The sequence below is a fragment of the Colletes gigas genome, unplaced genomic scaffold (assembly GCF_013123115.1).
Source record: "Colletes gigas isolate AHSC1104 unplaced genomic scaffold, ASM1312311v1 Colletes_gigas_Sc00019, whole genome shotgun sequence".
NCBI lineage: Eukaryota > Metazoa > Arthropoda > Insecta > Hymenoptera > Colletidae > Colletes > Colletes gigas.
This window is the reverse complement of record NW_025106648.1, coordinates 4,987,501-5,010,939: the sequence shown is the minus strand read 5'-3', so window position 1 is coordinate 5,010,939 and position 23,439 is coordinate 4,987,501. Positions and strand designations below refer to the sequence as shown.

General features: G+C 37.0%; 1 protein-coding gene across 1 annotated transcript in view; it reads left to right on the top strand.

The window, feature by feature from the left end:
* Positions 1–263: 263 nt before the first annotated feature.
* Positions 264–23,439, top strand: part of LOC122400660 (kinase D-interacting substrate of 220 kDa) — a 187,134-nt gene continuing 163,958 nt past the window's right edge. The window contains exons 1-2 of the mRNA XM_043402226.1: positions 264–452; positions 874–944. The gene's annotated coding sequence lies outside the window, so the exon portion shown is untranslated. The remainder of the gene's footprint in view (positions 453–873; positions 945–23,439) is intronic.

Below are 23,439 nucleotides of genomic sequence, written 5' to 3'. Positions count from 1 at the left end.
TAAAAAGAGAACGTATCATCATTTAATCAATTTATTCCAAAAATCTCGTAGCCTGCTATAGCGATACGTACTCATTTTTACAACAAATCGATCAATATTATAAATGTATTTTTTAAGCCAAGTTGGAGAAGTTTGAAATACTACGTATCATCGTGACCTGTGTTACGAAGGTTTGCGCTTGGCATTGGCACATGGTGTACGTGCATGAGAAATCAGCTGTTCAGCCCTGTAGCGCCAACTAGTGGATGACGCTTCGTGCAACGGGCAAAAGAAAGCGAGATACATTTTTGTGTTTCGATTTTATCGTGTGATTCCGCGTATGTTCTAAGTCGCGCAGCGAGCACGATGTGATTCGCGATTAAACGGAAAATGGTGCAACTAATTCGCGCTCGTGCTGTTCGTGTTATCGAGTAACAGGACTAGATATCTTTGAAATTATCGTACTCTCTCAGGTGAGGTTAGAATTTGTACGACAAAAGCCTTTCCACGAATTCTGTATAATCGAAGATCGCAACAAAGAAATCGAATCCCTTTAGAGAGAATCGTTGTATTTATTTACAAAACATCAACCAGTAACGATAAAATACAATAGACTTTTATATTTAATCCTCATTTATCACAAAACTTCAAATTATCTGTCGGTATTTCTTTAATTTGTTTTCGATTTAAATAAACAGTTCGTTCTTTTGTTTGCATCGTATTTGTAGTGAAATAATTTCATTATTTATTTGAAGTTATATTTATTTTACGGAAATAGTGACTTTTACGCTGTTAGCCTTTCCAAGAAATAAATGTTTTATTTTAGATTGAATTTTTATTATTGGTTCGTGTTTAATGTTCTCGATCTTTTACGTGGTTATCTTTTGGTTTTAGGCAGAAGAACTACGATTTTATTATACATGACGACGACGGACTTCCAGAGGAATCGATTTTTTGTTTAACTGGTAAGTTCGAATCAAAACCGTTTGAAAGTTGATAACGTTTACAACGACTAACAAGCATAATTTAGCGTTCCACGATATCGTTGCATTGTTTTATCTGCAGCCGATGCGCTGTATAAAACTTTATATTATCTACACGCAAATCCGATGCATTCATTAACTCTTAAAAGCGAGATCAAGTATCCTCAGATAACTGTGTGATAAAATCTTCAAAAAGGGAACTAATTGAATCAGCTGTTCATCCTCTTTTTTAATAAAATTTAAAAAAATTTAAATTGTAAATTAAAATGAATATGAATATTTATTAATTAGACAAATTATGAATATGAATATTTATTAAATATACCAATTATAGTATTGCAGGTATTAGTTTCAAAGTTCTCGATCGAATTGTTTAAAAAAATATTATTCTTAGGGTTTTTCAGACGGTCTTTCTGACTGATTAGGAATAATTTTTTAGTCATAACTCACGCGTTTTTCATCTTTATAATAGCAAACTAAAAAGACTAAGACAGAAAATGTATGAACACGTGTTCAGAAATGACATTGCATGTCTCGTTTAAAAAGGCCTTCAAGCTAAAATAATTGATTTTTTTTGAGAATTCATTTCTGAAAACATCAGACCCCCATAGCCAGTTATGAGAAATGTTTGACCAGCAATAGATTTGCTTATGAACGAAGCTACAAGTAGGTTTTAAAGACGAACAAGTATGCGTGCAAAAGTCAAAGCTTATTGAGGACACTCGGTATATATTATAATTTACTGTAATGGATCGATTAAGTCTCGAATAGGCAGGCAGAAGCGTATCGAAAGATCGAATTGGTCGCATTCTCATGTAAACATAACCGAACGTAACCCCTTCGGTCAGCAACGGACGAATCTTTCGTTCGTGGTAACGTTCGTTTCCCATGAATACGCGCAACGAGTGGTGTCGAGTATATTTTGTGTTAAATGTTTGTTATTTTGCGTGTCGTTGAACAACATGAACTCATGGCTGCCAGACCCGAGGATGTGGTTGACGTTCGAATCGGACTCGAATTGGGTAAATAAACTTTAAAGCTATTTGTAACGAATATGGTGATGCATGTGTATGTTCCGTGTTATATCGTGCCACGCTGCAATTGTTGCGCGACAAACGTTAATCGAAATCAGCGATCGTTAAGCAAAATTTGAACAGAATTCTATAGAAATTTGTCGCAAATAAACGTGACACGATCGACCCGTAATAAACGTCGAAATGATATTTTCGCGGCATTACTAACCTAAAATATTTCCGAGCCCGCCAACTTTGGCGGAAAGTTTTGCTGGACGTTTCATTGACTAAGATTAATATTCTGTGGCGGCTCGGTAGAATAGACGCGTGTTGCGTCTATTTGGAGAATGATATTTCGAATGTTGCGATCGGTCGATTCACAAAACCGCGTGAAACGTGAAACTGCAATCGTGACTTGGCACCGAACGCCGTAGTACAAGCTTAATTCATCTCGGCCGTTATCTGAAAAGCGAACTGCCCTACTTATTTTATATTTATGTATTTGAAACCCGCGACTGAACGAAACGATATGATTCGTCGTCCGCGTGACCGAGTTTCGCGTCGAATTCACATCCGACAGCCGTAAATTCGTTCTTATTTATTCATTAATAAGATTAAATGATTTAGTTATTCTTTTAATTATTATTAATTTAATTTTTTTTTTAAGTTCAAGATTAATATTTTTAATAATTATTTATTGAGGAACGTTACTTTCATTTGCTTTCGCGGTTTACTTCTTTTACCTCTTTTAGAAAAACCTCTTATTTTAGGAAAAATTGTTTACCTCGAATCTTAAATCCTCATGGACCGGAAACACGTGATAGTTTAATATATCCGATAGTTCGTTAAACGGATATACGTTAGTCTACGATTGATTAAGGTCTGCGTACACTTTGCAATTTGAATATCTGGTACTGAATACTGATTACATACTACATATGTACCGCATACTAAATATGTTTACGACAGATTGGCCGCGTAAAAGTTCCATGCGATTTTAAATTGTATAAATCGAGAGAAACATTTACATGAAAAAGAAGAAGATCGATTTCAAGGTTTCATTCTTTATTTTTTAATATAAAATTACTTACTTTTATATTTATTATGTATAATTGTTGTGGATAAAATAATTTTTATTTTATATTATTTTAGATTATATTTTTAAATTAGTTTTTAAAAATGTAATACGACATTAATGAACGAAATTTCATGGAGTATCATTTTTTTAATTCAAGGTTGTCTGTGACCTTCTCGTTATTAATTTTTTCAATTTCAGTTTCTTCTTTGAAAAAATTCTTCTTCGATTTTAATGAAATCTGTCGTTCAAATTAATATTTTATTTCATTAATTTCCTTATAAATTTGATAAATGGGAATATGTGTCAAAATATTCTGTTAAATTGAGACTGTTCCTTAATACGAAATCAATAATTCTTCATATTAAAAGAAACCTCGTGGGTGACCTTGACCTTGAAATGTGTTATGCGAGGTGAGGGTACTAATTAATTTTTTCAAATGTTATAATCAATAATCTATGATTATTAAAATATACTTAAATGTTCTAATTTTTATTCTTCTAATGTAGCATACTGTATTAATAATGTTTTCTAAATGTGATAGTTAAGTATACATACATATGTATATGAATAATTTACAAAGTTTCGGCCGTCTTCAATTATCAATCAAACAATTAATAACAACTAATGATTCATATATTTTATATCTTCCATTAATTTATGTTTTCCATTGTCAATCAAAAAATTAATAACAATTAATGATTAAAATGTTTGTTATATAACCTCATTTTAATTTAAATGACTACACTTTCTAAAATAATAAAATTATTGTGGACTTAAAATGAAAGTTTTGAAAATATTCTTAAAGGTCTGTACTTAAAATTAAACCTAATTCACATTGTAACAGTAAACACAAGATTTAAAGTACTATCTTTAAATCGTAACATGTTCTATCCGTACCAGCATCGAGATGTATTATAAATATACATGGGTTCAATGAAATTGAAACATATTTATTTTATTTAAAAAAATATATTTGGAATTGTTTATTCCTCCCTTGTAGTATCTTTAACAATTTAATGAAAATTAGATTTACATAAGTTCATAAATTCAGATCTTCACTTTCTTATGTATTCACTTGTTTATTTGATATTAACTCTAGAAACCATTAAAGACTGTCGATTAAAACGTTTCGAAAAATAATCAGTACTTTCATTCGTACAATATATGTCAAGGCCAAGGTCACGGTCGACATATCCGCTAATGTAAATAATTATTATGAAATCTTTTTGCATATTTTTAACCGTGCTATATTGAAATCGTGTATACATATACAGGGTGTTACGTTTAAGTGTGAATGGTGGAATATCTCGAGGTATTGAAGGTATGAAAAAAGTATTCTTACAAAAATTGTTTTATTTAAAGGGGCAAATTACGTGGTATAAATAATTTTTGTATAGGTGGAGCGGTGGGGGAGATTTCAAGGTCAAGCTAATTTTTTTAAATGGAACCATATGTATACAGGATGTTCGGCCACCCCTGGGGAAAATTTTAGTGGGGTATTCTACAGGCCATAATACGACGAAAATCAAGAATACCAATTTGTTGATGGAGGTTTCGTTAAAAAGTTATTAACGTTTAAAGTTTCCACCCATACTGAATTTTTGTCTCGAAAATGCACAGGATTTCGAGAGTATGTGTTTTCACCAAAAATGATCGTAATTGACCCCCGCAACCGAAAATAATTTTTCCAGAACGATTTGAAATTTTTTGTTTTTGTCGAAAAATTTAGGCACCTAATTAGATTTTTTTTCTCAAAAGTGAGTAGAATTTCGGAGGTATGTGTATTCACCAAAAATGATTGTAATTGACTCCCGCAACCGAAAATAATTTTTTCAGGACAATTTGAAATTCTTGAATTGAATTGTTAATAACTTTTTAACGAATCCTCAGACAAGAAATTGATATTCTTGATTTTCGTCTTATTTTGGCCTATAGAATTTCCCATTAAAATTTTTCCCAGGGGTGGCCAAACAGCCTGTATTTTTTTGTTAATAATATGATAGCGTTTTTATCAGACAAATTCAACGACCTACTACGTGACATCATTCATAGCTATAGAGCCATAATTATTGAGAACCAAAGCAGTCAGATCAACGCGAATTGTGAGTTATTGGTTAAAATGAATCCTGCGTGGCTATACTATTTGCTTGAGCTTTTTCTTAAGATTGTAGAGATGTCAATCCTACAATTAACATGAAAAATTATGAATTATTCCTGATGTCATAAATGATTGTTTTTAATTTTTACTTATCACTTGTTTCTAATAACAAAAATTAATTAATGACGTTGTATGTACCTTATTCATCAACATATCTACCATCGCTGAATATTCTAAGTATAATTAAAAACACTAAAAAACTTTTTAAAGTGACTATTCGAAGACGAAAGTATAAACTTAGAGGCCTAAGTGCTGATAAATCGATTTGTTTATAGGTCGTTGAATTTGTCTCAACAAATGCTATCACATTGTGAACAAAAAAATATATGGTTCCATTTAAAAAAAATTAGCTTGACCTCGAAATCTCCCCCACCACTCCACCCTATACAAAAATTATTTATACCACATAACTTGCCTCATTGAATAAAACAACTTTTTTAAGAACATTTTTTTGATACCTTCAATACCTCATGAGATATTCCATCATTCGCATTTAAATGTAACGCCCTGTATTTACATATACATATACCGAGAATCGAACATAAGATATCATATAACAAGTACGGAAGATCGAGTGTTAAGTATCAAATGTTAAATACCACGTATCAAAACTGATGACCGCGTAACAAGTATAGAATACAACGTACCATTCAAATTGCTATGAATTTTATTAATGAAAATATTGTTTTAAATATTTTGCTAAACTGAAACCTTAGTGCTTAATATGAAATCGAGGGTTAGGTATATTGAATATTAAGTACGAAAATAAAATGTTAAATACTGAATGCTGTAAATTGAAATTCGAGTACCGAATGTTGAGTATTGCATATGAAGAATCGAATGCAGCATATCGTATATTGAGTACCGTGTACCGCATGTTAAGTGTCAAGTTTCGTAAGTTGAATACGGAGTACCGAATGTTAAATATCAAGTTTCGAAAGTTGAGTATCGAGTACCGAACATCAACGTCAACAACATCACATACAGAGTTATGAAACTTAAGTACCGATTATCAAATACCGAATACTGCGTATCAAATATTAAGTATTCAAACATTAAGTATCGAGTACCAAATACTGAGTTTCGACTACCAAACATTGAGCATTTCATGTTTGAAATTGAATACACATACATATAGCGCGGAATACGAGCTGAATATCGAATACAGAATAAAATTAGAAGAAAGTCGGTAACGATTAATGAGGTCGTATCGATTCATAAGTAATTTGAAACAAAGGAAATTAGGTGCGCGGTAGTTCAATAAAGCTTGAACTACTTTAACCATTTGCGCTGAAAGAACGTGTTATGCACGTGATAGTCTCTGTGCCAAATCTGAAAAGAACGTGCTACGCACATCGCGTGTGACTTGACTTTTTCAGTTCGCAATAAATTCGTGGGTTCATCGCATACTGCTATTTTAGATTCGTTAATATATTTGATCAATTCGTTACCGCGATACTTTTTTTTTATATTAATAAGAGTGCTGTAGTGCATCGATAGGCCATTGTGGAATTTAATGTACGAATTGATAGCGATCAGTCACCGATTAATTGCAGCCGTAAGTAGTTAATAGAACTAAAAATTCAAGGAGAATACTTTTATCGATCGGTTAAATGACGAGTTTGCAGATAGACCGTCGATACGTCGGAACCTTGCTTTGAAGTATGTGCTTATCCTTATCTGCGTTCTCCTATATCGATAAAGCACGTGCTTGAGCAAAACTTGCAAGGTACATTATCCAATTGTAACATGCCAATTTTGGAAGACGTGTTCCACATAAACAGAAACTTAATAATTTTATAATGTATTAAACTCTATTAACATGCCAGTTTTCCATATCGAAAGGTGACCTTGACATTTGTTTAAATTATAATACAAAAAAAGATATATTTTTACAGTATTCTCGATGACAATATCGTTATTTGCAATTTTACAGGTATTATGTATTTTCCATTATAAATGATTTTGCAACATGTAAGTTTAAAGTGACCACTGTAAACATCTGTTCAATTCGACTAATTTTTAGACTGCAAACATACTTTACTATAATTAACAGTTTTACTATAATTTAGTAAAACTTTTATTGTTCCTCAAAAATCAAACACTTTTTATATTCAACGTTATTCTTTATTTTCAAAATGAATTTAGGAAATTTAACACGTTAATTGCTATAATGATTACTGGTGATCGGCGTTTCAAACTGAGAACTTGTTTCTAAAACCCTTACGATAAATGAATTTTAAAACTTACAAATTTTGAATAACGTCACTGATATTAGGAATATTACAAAATAACGAACACATGATTAAACTTGTTGAATACTTTTATTTGTTGTGTTATAATGTTACGAGCCAGGGCCGTGCAGCGCGCGTGGCCTGCGAGTGCAAGTGAGAGTATGGAATATGGTATCAATTTGTTAATTAGGTGCACGGACGAACCCGATGCAAGATCGGGGAGCCGCTAGGATAGTTGATAACGAGGACGAACCTGATGCGAAATCAGGGAGCCTCTAGGATGGAGTCACTTACGGACGAACCTGGTGCGAAACCAGGGAGCCGTAGGAGGGTGTAATGTCGTGAACGAACCCGATGCGTAATCGGGGAGTCACTAGGATGGTTAATAACGGCGCAGACGAACCCAATGCGAAATCAGGGAGCTGTAGGATGCGGACGAACCTGGTGCGTAAGCAGGGAGCCGCTAGGATGGTATTAGATTGCGTGGACGAACTCGATGCGTAATCGAGGAGCCACTAGGTTGTAAGAATTTGTATTTGGATTAAGGATGTGTTAATTGACCTCGTAACTTCAATTATTAAATATAATATAACCCGAGCGGTAAGGTTATATTATTGTGGGAACGTTTAACTAACAATAATCGCTTTATATAATGATGGGTTAGAGAGGATAAGTAACTCTGGTTTAATAATGAAATTAGATATATTCTTAAAACAAACAAGAAAGATACAAGTGGTCTGTGTATGTTTGTCGCGTCCAAAGAATAATTATAAATACCTAAAATGTTGTTGCTCGGTGTTGACGCACTGGCGATGCGGGGGTAAGTCGGTTGAAAGAAAAGGCCGTAATAGAATTTATGCCGGTTCACGGATTCTATATGGTTTAATATTGATACGAAAGGGTACTGTAGCCCGATCTCACTAGATATAACTGACTATCAAAATCGTAGACGCGTAACGAGAGACGTGACGTTGACTCTAAACGTGACGATACGATTATGATCCCCAGAGTAATGAAGTCGCGGGGTTTATATACCCAAAAATCTGTGGGGGCGGATTGAAAAGTACGTTAGAAATTACTGCATTCGGTATTCTCCGAATTGTGTTAATTACCGGATTCGGTATTCTCCGAATTGTCTTAATTACCGGGCTACTGTATCTCGACGGAAGTGACCCTCATTCCAAAGGTTAGATACGTAGCAGGGCGATTTCCCAATGCACGCAAGTGACAAGAAAATTTTGAGGGACGAAACGTTCGGCGTACGTAACAATAATTTGAAAAAAATGTCGTGGATATCCCTAAACAAGGAAAATGGCTGACAACGTGTTAATTGGATATGTAGGTATTTCTAAAAAAGTGTATAATATTTTTGAATCTTCTATCTATATTAACAGTTTGATTAAAATCAGCACATTACGGTTGAATGACATTTCTTATTAATAAATATTTGATATCTACTAATTATTTTGAATAATGAAATAAAATTGTATTAAATATTTTAAGGAAAAGAAACCATTCATAAGTATTGATTAATCGATTGGTAATAAAATGAGAGCAACACGGGTGCAGGAATATTGTTGACGGAGAATTAATTACCGGGTAATAACTAATTATAATAAGGCTGATTGACGAGATTTTAGAAGAAAAAGAGCTTATTATTTATTCTTTTTAAGATGGATTTATAATTTAGAGCACTAAAAAATTGGTGCTTCTTTATGAAGTTCTAATTCAAACACTATTCATGATACTTTGCTTTTCTAGATCTTTTTCAAAATTTGTATACGTATCTACGTACACTTTATGAACACAATTTTTTTTCTAGAAAAGTGATATTAAGGAAATAGATTAACCAAAGGGCTTTGGTGAAAAATGCGGTTCTAATTTTCTAGATTTTTCGATAGTTCGATGTTTAGTATGAGCATTATTCTGAACTTAATTTCTGGGAATATTTTTATAACTTTATCAACAATATTTTCATCGTTTTTGTGGCACGCTTATGGCCGCACGATGGCGCTTTACGTTGGAGTATTGTGGTGGATAGGTTCGCGTTGGGAGAGTCTTCAGATATAAAGTTCAATTCTGAATTAAAAAGACTTTATTTAAGCACACTTCTGCTTTCTTACTTCTAGCTTTGCGTAGGCGTCGAACAGAACTGGCCCCTAAAAATCCTTGGGCCAAGAAAAAGGGGGTGCGCCAACTTAAATCTAATACTACTAACTAGTGACTTAGATCTTGCTTAAGGGGCCATTCTACCTTGTAGGCACGAAAAATACATATTTCTTTGTGATTTTTTTTGCGGGCTATTAAAGAGCGATTAATTCCGTGTTTTGTAGATGCATTTATTATATATTTAGCTATCTTTACGAATTTTTGCAGCGCATAATATCTATTGATTACGTCGTTATTGTTGATCAACAAACTGTGGGATCGGGAAGATAATGACTCCGCTCTGTTCCGTTCCGCACAATTTTATTGTTGCTGTCGTACAACGACGTGACTCGTGGTGCGGGTTACGCTCGACTCTCTGGTACGATCATCGCCACCGTACCAAGAGGCCTTCAAAAACAAAAGACGGTCAGAGACGACGACAACGGCTTTTCGGCTCACGCGGCTCTGGTCGTCTCGTGTGCAACCATCGTCTCGTGTGCAACCATCGTCTCGTGTGCAACCATACATTGTAGCGGCTTCGAACGGCTAAGGCGTATGTGGTGCCTTGGCCGCCACACTACCCCCCTGCCAGTAATTGGCACAATTACGAAAAATTGACCGACTACATTACCACTACCATTTACTCTATTATATAAAATACGTTATCCTAACTAAGATTTACATTACAGTATTTGAACAGAGTTGAAAAAAAAAGGAATTTACATGGAGTTTAATATATAATACGTAATACCTAAAAATACATGAAAGTACATAAAAGTGATGGAAAAAAATAAATGGTATATGATACTTATTATAATAATGCGCAAGCCTTAAGTACTACCGCGTAATTTGAAATCGATCGGGAAAACGTACGCGTCTACCTGAACGCGTAACACGTTGCTGTATAACCGGCGCATTGTCAGGTACGTTTGTTTGTGTGACCGGCTGATTTTCTATGCTCACGGGATCCGGTCTGTTTTCTGCTAGCATATAAGCAGGCTTTAGCCTTTCAATTGATATATTTATTTCCTTACCTCTAATGTTTATTGTAAATGTTTTTTCGCCTCGGCGCACTACGGCGTATGGACCTTCATAAGCGGGTTGTAAAATAGTTTTGGCTGAATCTGTTCGGATGAAAACATGTGTTGAACTGCTAAGATCTTTGAAAACGAATGTACGATTAACGGAATGGCGTGATGCATTAGAGGGACTCAATTTAGAAAAATGGTTGCGTAGTCTATTAGTAAAATCGGAAGCATTTTCTGTGCCTTCCGCTGAATGCGAAGACAAGAACTCTCCCGGTAATCTTAATGGCTCGCCATAAACTAATTCCGCTGAGGTAGCGCCGAGGTCTTCTTTCCAGGCGGAACGAATACCGAGTAGAACCGTCGGAAGTATTTCTGTCCACTTGTCGGATCCGTGGCACCTTATAGCCGACTTGAGCTGTCGGTGAAAACGCTCTACCATCCCATTGGCCGCTGGGTGATACGCCGTTGTGCGAAGGCGTGTGGATCCAATTAAATTGTTCAGCGCAAAAAATAATTTGGATTCGAACTGCCTACCCTGATCGGTGGTAATCCGTACGGGAGCACCAAACCGCGCTACCCAACCGTCATAAAAGGTTCGAGCTACGGTTTGGGCCTCCTGATCGACCATGGGGAAGGCTTCCGGCCACCGCGTATATCTGTCTACACAGGTCAGACAATACCTGAAACCTTCGGACACCGGTAAAATTACTATGTCTAAATGAATGTGTTCGAATCGCGCAGAAGGTTTAACAAATGTAGCCAATGGTGCAGTCACATGACGGGGAATTTTTGATCTTTGGCACGGTATACAGCAACGTGTCCACGTGCGAACATCTCTTTTAATCGACGGCCAAACATAACGTTGCGTTATGAGCTTGATCGTCGCGTTAATACCTGGATGTGATAATACATGTAACATATTAAAAACTGCACGTCGGAAAGGAGGGGTGACATAAGGTCTTACATTCTTAGTCGAAATATCGCAAAAAATTTCGGAAGACGTGCCAGGCAACGAGACTTTGCGTAATTGCAGGCTAGATTCGCTATTCAACAACCGCTGCAACTCCTCATCCTGGGCTTGCGATTTTGCCAATTCTTCGAAATTAATCGAGTGGTTAACCGTTTCCACTCTGGACAGTGCATCGGCAACGACGTTGTCTTTACCGGAAATATGTTGAATATCTGTAGAGAATTGCGCAATGTAATCTAGGTATCGGAATTGTCGAGGAGAGCATTTATCTAATTTCTGTTTGAAAGCGAAAGTTATGGGTTTATGGTCTGTAAAAATCGTGAAATGTCTGCCTTCGAGCATATGTTTGAAATGTTTTATTGCTAAATAGATAGAAAGTAGTTCCCGGTCGTAAGCTGAATACTTCTTTTCGGCAGATCCTAATTTCTTAGAAAAGAATGCTAATGGTTGTCGTTCGTTGCCGACGCACTGATGTAAAACAGCTCCTACGGTGTAATCAGACGCATCGCAGGTAACCGACAATGGAGCGTTGACCGCAGGATGAGAAAGCAGGGTTGCGTTTGCTAAACTATTTTTGGTATTTTCGAAAGCCTGACGCGCTTCCGAAGTCCAGGCTATCGGGGTCTTGCCCTTTAAATTGCCGGCTAAAAGGTCGTTCAAGGGTGCTTGAAAGCGAGCGGCATCTGGGATAAAACGGCGGTAAAAATTAAGCATTCCCAAGTACTGCCTCAAATCCTTCGCGTTTTTCGGAAGGGGAAATGACTTTATGGCTTGTACCTTGCCGGGCAAAGGTTGAGTGCCGCTTTCATTTACCCGATAGCCTAGAAATTTAACTTCTTCCTGTCCGAACGTGCATTTATTCGGATTAACAACAATGCCATAATCTTTTAATCGTTTAAATAATAATTCTAAATGGCGCAGGTGATCGGCTTGGGATTCTGAGGCGACCAAAATGTCGTCTATATACGCGTAACAAAAATCGAAACCGCGTAAAATTTCGTCGATAAAGCGCTGAAATGTTTGCGCGGCATTTCGTAACCCGAACGACATGTACGGGAATTCAAAAAGCCCGAACGGCGTTGTAATGGCCGTTTTTCCGACGTCTTCCGACGCAACCGGAATCTGATTATAAGCTCGGACGAGATCTATTGTGGAAAATACCTTTTTGCCACTCAGTTGTTGCGCAAAATCCTCAATGTGACGCACGGGGTATCGGTCGGGAATTGTCCGTGCGTTTAACGCTCTATAGTCACCGCAAGGCCTCCAAGCTTCTTCGCCCTTCTTCGGAACCATATGAAGGGGTGCTGACCACGCGCTCTTCGAAGGACAAGCGATGCCCATCTTCACCATCGCGTCGAACTCCTTCTGGGCAGCCCTGAGCCGGTCCGGTGCAAGCCGCCGCGGCTTGCTGGAAACGGGTGGTCCAGGGGTTGTCTCGATGTAATGCACCGTTTGGTGCGTAGTCCTCATCGGGGTGCCGCTAGGCCGTGTAAGTTCCGGCATCTGCATCAGGAGCTGGTGGTAAACGGTAGTCCCTGCTACTGTCTTCACCGACGGCGTTTCATCCTCGGCTCGTGTTCCGCGGACCGTTAACGACGTGGTCCGATCGACGAGGCGACGATTGCGGATGTCCACCATAAGATCGAAGTGATCGAGAAAGTCTACCCCGATTATGGGTTTTGTAACATCCGCAACCACGAATCGCCACACGAAATCCCGTCGTAGGCCGAGGTGCAGGTTTAACGACACTGTCCCGTAGGTGTTAATTACACTCCCATTCGCCGCCGCCAGCTGGTACTCCGATCTTTCTCGCAATCCGCCTAGCAGGCGGCGCGGAAAAACGCACAAATCGGCCCCGGTATCCACTAAAAATTCCGTCTTCGAGCTGTTGTCTAAGATGAAGAGGCGGCGTGATGCTGGATTTGTGTCGCTGGCCGCCATCAACGACTCCCCAGGTCGTTTCCCTGATCCGTGGCGTTCCAATTGCACGGTGCAACGCACCTCTGCGCGGCCGGACCGAACCGCCAATGGTACCAGCATTTCCCTTGATGGTCCATTTGTCCTCCCGCGGGCCGCTCTCGCGATCGCGATAGAGATCGTCTGCGGTAGCGCGAGTTTGGATGATTTCGGTGGGTCCACCTGCGACGGGAAGATTGCCCCTGGTCCACCAAGGATTCACGGATGGCAGAAATTTCCTGCCTCAAGGAAAGAGCCAATTGTGACATCTTAATGTTTAACATGGCCTCGATGCTCGGGCCCGGCGGGGGTATTTGGCAGGATGTAGATACGCCCGTAATCGCGGCCTCCGTGACGTGTACCCGCGGTGTCATCGTATCCGCAACAGCGTCTGCCCACTCTGCCACCTTATCCAGCGGGGTGTCCCGCTGCGTGGCTAAAATCACCTGCATATTAGCAGGTAGTCGGCCCATCCAAAGCGTCCGCAATACACCGTCCGAAAAAGCCGTACCGGCCAATCCGCGCAGGTGACGAAGAAATTGGGACGGTTTTCTGTCCCCGATTTCCTCGTGTTCCAATAACCGCCGCGTTTTCTGTTCCTGCGACGCACTAAGCCGGCGAATGAACTCATTTTTTAGCGTCGTGTACGGATCCGCGGCCGGGGGATTCATGATAATGTCTCTTACTTCCGCGGCGTGTCGCGCACTTAACGCGCCGAGAATGTACCCGAATTTCGTGGTCTCCGACGTTACATTGGATACCTCAAAACTTCTCTCTACCATTGAAAACCACATCTCCGGGTCTCCCGGACAAAACTCGGGTATCCGTACAGCGACGCGATCAACTGCCAACGGCACACCCGCGGATGTCCCTGCGTTAACGTTAGGGTCAGTCATTTTACCAGTCTTAGTCACAAAAAAAAAAAATAGTTTCACCGCACACACACACCGCGCTTACTATTTGTCAGACCGTGTCCTTTTCTTATGTCCTTAACACTATACACTTATTTCTCTACACTAACTAATATTGTCCGTATACAAAAAATGTCCAAATTTTCTTAAAAAAAACTTTACTTGCGCGGCGAGATCACGTCGGGGTCACCAATGTGGGATCGGGAAGATAATGACTCCGCTCTGTTCCGTTCCGCACAATTTTATTGTTGCTGTCGTACAACGACGTGACTCGTGGTGCGGGTTACGCTCGACTCTCTGGTACGATCATCGCCACCGTACCAAGAGGCCTTCAAAAACAAAAGACGGTCAGAGACGACGACAACGGCTTTTCGGCTCACGCGGCTCTGGTCGTCTCGTGTGCAACCATCGTCTCGTGTGCAACCATCGTCTCGTGTGCAACCATACATTGTAGCGGCTTCGAACGGCTAAGGCGTATGTGGTGCCTTGGCCGCCACAAAACAATAGTTTTTACGAACGGTGCCCGACTGCGTATGTGATATTTTGCGAACAAGTTATCCGAAATCCAAAAACCACCGATATCCTTAATGTAGATGAGTGTGGTTATAGCACGAACTAGGATCTTTACAAAAAAACAAAAAATGGCAAAATGGCAGCTATTTTACGAACAAATACTGAATTTTTTCATATGTTTGGTTGCTTTTTTGTTAATAAAAGAAAAAATATTGCATATATCGCAATTATCCTAGTTCATGCTATAGGGAAATCAGTTCTAAAGATACTGTATAAGTTTCATGTTGATATCTTGAATAGTTTTTTCGTTATCACATACGCAGTACCGAAAAATGTAGTTTTGAGAAAAACAGCTTTAAAGTTTCACGTCTAATTGTTATACCTGCGCGCGATACATTTCAGCAGGCTATAACTTCGTTAGTTTTCCGAATTTCAATTTAATATTTGGTAGATATATTTTCGAGACTACATACTAAAAGAAAACGTAAAAAAATTCGTTTTTTTAAATCCCACAAGGTAGAAAGGCCCCTTAAACTAACTAAAACTAACTAGAAACTAACTAAAACTAGGGACTTAACTAGATGGCGCTTGCTACGCCTGTGACGTTAGCCGCCACAAGTACTGGTCGACCGTAGGGGAACCCCTAAGTAAAGCTCTTTACTACTTTTTTATAACGTTTTATTACTTAATTTATTTACTTTACTTTATTTAATTTTAATTTAGCTTTAATTTCTTTGGTACAAATAAATACACTATAATTGTTGGTAATTCTAGTGTTAAAATAATAATACCACTAAGCAGGTATTTTAATACCTTATTCGGTATTCTAGGTACAGTGAATTCTACGAAAAGTCATTTTGCGTACAAAATGATACAGTAGAACCTCGATTATTGCAAGAAATTGGAACTGAATATTCCTGAAATAAATGAGGGAACCAATCCAATTAGTAGTATTACCCCCACCCTTACTTATTGCTTAGTGTTGTCACAGGAAACCGTTCGTGGTATATCACGAGACGGAATCCGTTAACGGTTCAGCGTTGCACACGGCGTGGTTTGCACACGGCGTGCAATCGCCCTTTTCGGTTAGGGCGATCGTCGATTGTTAAATCGAACCGTTCTTAAGACGAGCACCGTGCCATGCGTTCATCAGATCGTCGCGAGTTCGCGTCCAGACACAACGTAACAGATCATTATGTGTTTCACCTTATATAATAAAGTCTTCTGCTCGTTATCGTTATATGTGCCGATACTTTCGACCACAGTGCATCTCCTATTGCTATCCCATTAACAATACATACTTAGCAACCGTCCCCTCAATTTGTCGACACTGTGACGAATGCTCGCCAGTCGGTCACGGGGAATTCCCGTGCTTGTGTATTACTATCGAAACAGTTTTATAAAACATCTCTTCTTCGCTACCTTTATAATTTCGCTGTATGGTTTATTAGATCTGAATAAATTACATTTTACATTACTATCGGATCACAGTTTTTCATTCTGCATCTGTGAAAAGTGATAAAAGTAATTTTTATTGGATCTTTTGTTTGCAGTAACATAGTTTAACATAGGAGCTAAAGACATTTTTATTACTATTAAATAACAAAGAGGTGTATTATTATATAATTCAAACTATATTTTAAAACAACACATGCGGTTTCGATAACTTTTTCTCATAATTTATTTCTATGTATTGTTTTAGCAAAGCAATATGAAGTTTAAGTTAAAAAATATGAATCTATTGAAATTGAACAAAAGTTGCTGAAGAAATCTCTAAAATAAAGAACGAAACGTCGAATAATGTTATAACTTAAATATATTTTATTAAAGGCGATAAGTATAGTTTGTGATGCCCTCGAAAGTTCAATAATTTACTCTAAACAATTTTATCAACGATATCAAACCGAGTGAAGAAACGATTGGATTTTGAATGCGAATAAAAATTTTTAAAACAAATATGCCTTTTGTTAATACTTTTAAATTATATTTAAAAGAAGTAAGAATTTGATTTTACTGTAGAGGGTTTGCCAAAAATTTATTTTCATTTAGAAATCCTTGATAAAGTGAAATTTGAGAAACATTGCATTAAAATGTCTTTTTTCTTGAATGACTTAAATGACTATTCTCTCGACTGCAATGGCGATATAAAAGCAATTGTACGAAGAAGATTTGATAGAACGCGTGGACGATTCGATAGAATCGCTTTGTTTATTCCTTGATATAATTGGAAACCTGAAAGAATATCGGGTGTAGAAATACACGAAGAGAATTACTTTGTCATACGTTTTTCAAGGTAGACACTTGAGGACATTCGATTTCGTCGTTTACACCGACATTACAGTGATCATTTACTAGAATTTGCAATCAAACAACTGAGAAAGTATTTTAGAAAGTAAATAAAGGATCGAACAATGTTTCCAACCTCTTTTAATCACGGAATATTTTTCTCCTTATAACATATTAGATTAGGTCATCGCATAAGTTCGTGTCGTTTCTCCTTCATAGGCTGACGAGGATAAAATTCGTAATTTAGTAAGAGAAAAATGACATTTATCGGTTTAGGGAATGTCTGCTTTTAAAATACCAATCAACGATTATAAAAATTTGGGGAAAAATAGGGATACTTTCGAAACTCGAAGTATGTGTTTTATTTTATAACATAAACTTACAGAGTGGAATCTGTTTAGTTTTAATTTATTATATTATTTTGACTGCCACGTCATCCATGTATGGGTGACAGGACTTTTCACACTGGAAATAGAACAATTAATTCTCAAGTTGAACTGTTAGAGGAAATAAATGTTAATAGTGTAGGATTAAAATTGTAATTTAATCACTTAGTCAGAACTCGCGAATTAACAAAACATGGAACAAGGAACTTTATTAACACCAGAACAAACACCAAACAAATTGTAAGCCACAAGAGTGCGTACGGCACCAAGGACCTCCCTGACCGTTGGTTTATGGCACTTAGCCTGAGCGAGACCCGTAGTCGCCAAGGTTAGGGAAAGCGCTCAGTCGGATTGCACATGGCCCACCCTAGCGGTGGGTCCCGTTTTTCCAAATTGAGGAAAGAGGAGTCAGTCGAGCTAGGCCCGCGGCAAGGGGCAGTTGAAATAAAAGATAACCGTCCTCAGTAGCTCTTCGCATTTTTGTATACGCTTTCTGCCCTATCCCGTTTTCGACCATCCTTACAAAATAATATTCACCAAATCGTTATAATCGTAATCACCGTCACGTACAATCGTTTCGTCGTCGAATCGACCGGCAAAAGACCTCGTTGCCTTCTCGACGCGTCCTTTTAACCCTTTCCCGTCCCGAACATCCGCCGGTTTCATATCCGGAGAAGTTTCCAGAACATTCCCGTCGTTTCGCAACAACGTTTCGTTACCATACTTCATACATTCATACATCCAATCATGCAATCGTTCAGGGTCGACACATTCACGCAATTCAATCCTTACCAGTTCCACATCCGGTAATCTTTCCCGAATGTTCTTAACATTTCCAAACATTTCCAAACGTTTCATCACTATGGCCAACGCACTCATACATTTAATCATTCAATTAGAGTCGACACATTCAGATCACTCAGCCGTTCTTTACGATCGATGCGAAACGACGGAAAACACTCGTCCCCTACAATAGGTTTCATGAATTTTACCGAGATTACGAAAATAAGTATTGAGACAGATTTTAAGTTATGTAGTTTACAATTGTCTAAAATCGAAGTTTTAGTCTCGTAAAAAATTTTGCAGTTTTGATTTGACAGTTAACGTGATGTACAGTACTTATGTCTCACGAACTCTATCAACTTAAATATCTTCATTATTTCAAACAATACGAAAAAATGTTACTTATACAGGGTGTTCGGCCAACCCTGGGGAAAATTTTAATGAGAGATTCTAGAGGCCAAAATAAGACGAAAATCAAGAATACAAATTTGTTGATCGAGGCTTCGTTAAAAAGTTATTAACGTTTAAATTTCCGCCTGTAGAACGGCAATCTGCGAACAGCTGCGTGCATGCGATAGCGGTTCTCACTCAGCATGAGAAACTCTACTTACTGACGTATTGACAGCCTTTCACTTTTGTGAGTTCTACACGCGGAACTTTAAACGTTAATAACTTTTTAACAAAGCCTCAATCAACAAATTGGTATTCTTGATTTTCGGCTTATTTTGGTCTCTAGAATCTTGCATTAAAATTTTTCCCAGGGTTGGCCGAACACCCTGTATGTTACAATATGGAAATTGTAGGGTTTAAGAAAGTACAGTGGTCCGCTGACTTGAAGTCCCGCGAGACGGCACAGGGGCAAGGGGAGTCGGACCGCCCATTTATCTGTCTCGCTCCCTTGCTCTCAGGCAGATTCCACATGTGTGTGTAACTGCCGCGACGAATAGCGAGCTAGAGACCAATGTGTGCGTGGGAATACGTGTGCCCCTTCTACTTCTTCCGCATTCCTTCCGCGGGACTTCAAGTGAGCGGAGGACAGTACATAATATGATATAAAAGATTTTCTTGCAAGTGAAGGTGTAAAAGAGATATAGTGGTCTACTTTGTTTTTTAAAATGGAATGTTCAATATTTTATGCTTGATTTTGATAAATTGGCGTATTCTGTGTACATACTAAAGTATGTTTATCCTAAAACTTACTACATATGTTCGAAATGTCGGTCATCTGCAGCAATGCAACGTTGTAGTCTGACCTGTTGCATCCATTACACGTTTTATTGTTGGAGCATCTATTGTAGCACATGTTACAATAATTCGTTGGTTCGTATCTTCCGGAGTTGTTGGCGCATCTCCATATACAAGAAAAAATCGAAGGATGTAAAATCTGGCCTTCGTGCTGGCCAGCAAATAGTGCTTCCCCGTCCTATCCATCGATTTGGGAATATTTCAAGTGTATTTTTCACCATTTAAGCATAGTGGTTTGGACATCCATCGTACTGATACCACATTGTCTGACGAATGCTGAGTGGTACGTTTTCTAATAAATTTGGTAATGTATTTCTTAAGGACGTATTATATTTTTAACCAGTAAAAGTGCTATCAATGAAATAAGGTCCAATTATTTGTTGCCCTATGATTACCAGCATCTACGATGATCAATTTCTCGTAGCCAGTGTGGATTTTGCACTGACCAGTAAATGCGTGTTATGTAAATTGATACGGCCAATGCTGGTAAAAGTATCGCTAAATAGTATTAAAGAGAAGAAATTTGGTTTGATTTGCAGCTGCTCTTGAATCCATACACAAAATCTAATACAATTTACATAATCCATGTCACGCAATTTCTGGTGAAGGCTATGGTAAGAATGATATTTGTGACGAGCAAGAATTCGTAGTATACTAACTTTGCTGACTACAGATTCATGCTCAATCTGACGTAAAGTAATATGAGGATTATGATATGCCATAATGAAAGAAATAAAATGAAAATAGTCAAATATCTCAGAAATGGTAAATTTTAGAACAAATTTTTATAATACCTTTATACTCAGAATACGCCAATCTGTCGAAATCGAGCATAAAAAATGGACCATTCCATTTAAAAAAACAAAATTGATCTCTATATTTTCTCTATTTCTTCACTTGCAACAATACTATTTATACCATATTATGTACTTTTTGAAACCCTACAACTTCTGTAAGTAACATAATACACATAAAGAGTGGTCCACGCAATTATTTCTTGCCACAAAATGTCAAAGGAGAAAGGTAAATAGCTCGAAGTGGGTTACATCTGTAAATCCTTAGATTTTGTTTAGGTACAATAGTCTATATCATTAACAATTGCATCATTTCTTTAAATGGAAATGCATACCTTTTATTGCATAGATCGATTCCTCTGTTCATTCTACATAAAAAATTATGAGGTTATCATGATAAAAAATTATTACTTCTCGAGATATTTTCAAAAGCCTTCACGCCTTCACTTACAAGAACGCCATTTATACCGTGACGATACTTCCCGTACTCACCAGCAGAGGGCTACGCTCTCTCACAAGTTTCGACCGACCACCTGTTCCTATATGTATGTATCTTCTTCGACTCTTAAATGTTTTGGCGTCTGAAGCCAGCGACGAAACGCTTCCCTCTGTTTTCCTTTTCTTTTCTCCTGCTATCTCGTTTATTCGCCTCCTCCAGACAGCAAGCCGCCGCAATATACCATGATATGTACTTTCTTAACACGTTCACTGTCAGATCAAAACCGTGTAATATTCTGCAAAAATAAAATTTTTATTTTAGACCATTGTAAGCTACATAACCTTAAATTTGTGCTGGTACATATTTTCGTAACCTTGTTAAAATTCACAAATTCTATCAAAATTTATTCACCTCAACGTCTTAACTTGAGAATTAATTTTTCTAACATCATAATGGTAAATCCTACAACTTCTGTGCGTAACATTTTCTCGCATTGTTTCAAATAATCAAGATATTTAAGTGGACAGAGTTCAGCGAAGACACACTATGAATCTTTTATAATTGCTATACAGGGTCTTTAAACATTCGTGGGCATAACTTCAAGAATGGATTTGGTACTTTAAAATAAGAAAAAAAGTTGATATAAACATATGTTCGATATGACCTTGATTCCGAGTTACAGTCATTTTTGTGTTATATCTGTTCTAAAATCACATTGTATATCAATTGTTGACCTAAAAAATAGTTATATTAGTATTTGTGTTTCGTTTGGTTCTACGATATACTATCTGTTTAGTGCTGAATTTATGTTTCACGCATGATGCTCCGCGATACTGTTGCCCAAAGAATTCGAATTGGCCGTAGATAATATGCACGGACCAAGTGCCAACTTAATATCTTATACTTTAGTTAATGTTTAGTTGCAACGGGATATAGATGACTTGCCGCATAAATCTTTCCATTGTCGAATTAATCGATGGTAGGAAAATCCTTTGCGTTTTAAACAATTAGTAATCAAAATAAAAAAATGTATGTAGGTTAGTTAGAATAATGTAAAATTGATGTGTATACTACTCTAGTCACGAGAAAAGTAGGACGCTTTTCGAATTTTATAACATGAAATCTATTAAATATATTAATTTGAAATTTTTTACTATCGTTTACTATCTTGACAAGTTCATGTTACCAAATACCAAAATATACAGTAACGAACAAAAGTTTAAAACGATGAATCGTATTTTCGATTATATATTATGAATATTACATATCTGTTCAGTTTGTGTTTTTACAATATGGTTGTACGTTTGACTTTCTTGATCTCGAAATGTCGGTTGTTAAATGTAAACAATGTCGTTGAATAAAATAAATTACATCCGTCAGTTTTCTCTGAGCATTTATAAATACTGGACATTAATTTAACACTAGATTTACGGACTGAACCAATTTGACTCATTGAAAATTTGATTACTGTATTCAGGGTGTTCGGCCGCCCCTGGGAAAAATTTACATGAACGATTCAAGAGGCTAAAATAAGACGAAAATCAAGAATATCAATTAGTTGATGAAGGCTTCGTTACAAAGTTATTAACGTGTAAAGTTCTGCCTGTAGAACGGCAATCTGCGAACAGCTGGGTGCACGAGATAGTGGTTCTCACTCAGTATGAGAAACTCTACTTAGTGACGTATCGATAGCCTTTCACTTTTGTGAGTGAAAACCACTATCGCGCGCCACGCAACTGTTCGCAGATTACCGTTCTACAGGCGGAACTTTAAACGTTAATAACTTTTTAACGAAGCTTCAATCAACAAATTGGTATTCTTGATTTTCGTATTATTTTGGCCCCAAGAATCTCCCATTAAAATTTTCCCCAGGGTTGCCCTGTATATATAAAACTTAAATATTATTTTTTAAAGTTAGTTTTTAGTTACGTAATGAAATATATACAAATGTTGATTCCTCTCCATCGCAGACCCCTTCATTTCGCATTATGGAATGTGGTATACCTATTTTTACTGTTGTGAGCCAATTTGACCCATAAAGTGATTCAACAGTTAATTGTTTTAAACACATAAAATTTATGATTTACATGAAGAAAGTTCTTACCAGAATTCTAAAAACATCTAATGCGTAAACAGTCATGTCCAATCTTGTCAATTTATTAGTTAGCTAAGGCCAAAAAAAATTTTTTCATAATTCCGCTTTATACCATGAGCGTGAACAGAGCATTTTTAGTGAAATAATATAAATAAAATCAATTTTTTGGCAAATAATTTGGTCCACCAAGGTAATTTCGATATTTATTTGTAAAAGGCATTTCAATTGATATTTATTTTACATCTAATTACTTAGGGTTGCCATCGTTGGAAAAAAAAACAGAAAATATTTCTTTTGCTAAATGTATTTAAAAAAAACAGAGTATATACGTGAAAAATGTTTTTAACGAAATTTTTAATAATAAATCTTTCATTTAAATTGATTTGGATCTATTTTTTTTTGCAAATAACTTGAATTGTGTTGTATGAGTCAAATTGCCT